Here is a 1,949-nt window from a genome sequence, read left to right on the forward strand (position 1 = left end):
TCTGTTATGGCAGCAATAGGAAACCAATATAAACATTTAACTGGAGTGTCAAATCTGTGTTCCTATTTATTGATTAAATGGATGGCTCCTAATTCCACCCCACCTCATCAGAGCTCTGCAGGGTCTTTACCAGGCTTATTCCACATCCTAGACCCAGGACCACAATTTGACAGTTAAGATCTTCACTGGAAGAGACCTCAATGCCTGCCCTCTTGTCAGACTGGCTGCATTGGTCCAAACTACCCTGATTGACCTCTGACCCCACTACCATGTGCTCCAGACAGGGCCCATGGGAGCTCCAGGCTCGGCCACGTTCCCAGGCAGACTCTGGGAGTCAGCGGATGTGGCCAGGTTTACCCATTGCGTTGGGACGTGCCTGCTGAAACGGAAACACTGCTCCCAGCAGAGGACTTTATGGTGGGAGGCATGGGCTTGCCCTTGCTAACCTGACCTCTGTCCCCAACCCAACTTCCCGTCTCTAGACTCCAAAGCAGTTCCTGTGAGTGCCCAGGGATACTGTTTCCATTTAAAAAGTATGGCAAGTGCTCTCTGCAGCAGCACATATACTAAAATTGGAATGAGGCAGAGACAGCATGGCCCCTGGGCAAGGATGACACACAAAACAAAAATTAATTAAAAACATAATCATGAAGGGGAAAAAGCATGACAAAATCTACTGCTAAGGCCAGGACACACAGAGAGAAGGCAACTATTAAGAAAAGAAAGCCCGGCGCGGTGGCTCACGCCTGTAATCCCAGCACTTTGGGAGGCTGAGGTGGGTGAATCACCTGAGATCAGGAGTTTGAGACCAGCCTGACCAATATGGTGAAACCCTGTCTCTACTAAAACTGAAAAATTAGCCAGGCGTCGTAGTGGGCACCTGTAATCCCAGCTACTCAGGAGGCTGAGGCAGGAGAATAGCTTGATCTGGGGAGGCAGAGGTTGTCGTGAGCCGAGATCATGCCACTACACTCCATCCTGGGTGACAGAGAGAGATTCCGTCTCAAAAAAAAAAGAAAAGAAAAGAAAAAAAGTCCATGTCTTCACACTCCAAGGTGCTGACACCATGTGTTATGCCCCTCCCAGTGCTAGAGTCCCTTGTTAAGATCTCATTTAATTACCTTAATAATCCTGTGTGTGTTGTCATCGCTGTTTTACAACAGAGGGGAATGAGAGGTAACTTGCTCAGAAAAATGGATTTGAACCTGGGACATTTTGTGCGGTAAGGGTTACCAGGCCACCTGGAGCATCAGGACAGACCCCTCTGTTCCCAGATGAACCTTGGCTTACGTCAGATTTCCCCACCCTTGGTGATATGAAAAATCATCTTCAGAATTTCCGTGCTACCTAGGGAACACCTATGACTTAATTACCATTTTTCTTTCAATTGATCTGCTTTTTTTACTTAATGAAGTATTTCCCCATACATAGAAAACCATTATAACTTACCAGAAATAGTCAGAAGCCACAAAAATAAATACAATAAAAACAACAGTAGCCTTTCCAAAGAATCTTTAATAAAAAGTAAGTCTAGCAAGTACAGTCGTGCGTCCCTTAATGCCAGGGATACTTTTTGAGAAATGTGTCTTTAAGTGATTTTGTCATTGCACCAACATCATAGAGTATACTTATACAAACCTAGATGGTATATATACTAGTACATATACATTTTTTTAATCTGGAAAACTAAATGTCCCAACATCTTTACTGAATATTGAATATCAATTATTTCCCCTACTTAATCTGAAATGCCAATATCAAGTTCTGTAATCAGGTTTTTATATATGCTCCATGATAATCTTATGAGACCACTGTCTTATATGTGGTCTGTTACTGAACAAAATGTTGTTATGGGACACATGACAGTATGAGGAAGGAATTAAAGGCACACTCCGGCACACTAAAACTTACTAAAAGAAAACTAAAAAGGCAATAGTGTTCTCATTACA

The 1,949-nt window shown here is 43.3% G+C and overlaps 1 non-coding gene across 1 annotated transcript; it reads left to right on the top strand.

Moving 5' to 3' along the window:
* The first annotated feature begins 542 nt into the window (after positions 1–542).
* LOC116467654 (U6 spliceosomal RNA) lies at positions 543–645 on the top strand. The gene has a single exon (XR_004247869.1). It is a non-coding gene; the product is annotated as a U6 spliceosomal RNA (small nuclear RNA).
* Positions 646–1,949: the final 1,304 nt, after the last annotated feature.

The sequence above is a fragment of the Hylobates moloch genome, unplaced genomic scaffold (genome assembly GCF_009828535.3).
Source record: "Hylobates moloch isolate HMO894 unplaced genomic scaffold, HMol_V3 SCAFFOLD_4, whole genome shotgun sequence".
Lineage (NCBI taxonomy): Eukaryota > Metazoa > Chordata > Mammalia > Primates > Hylobatidae > Hylobates > Hylobates moloch.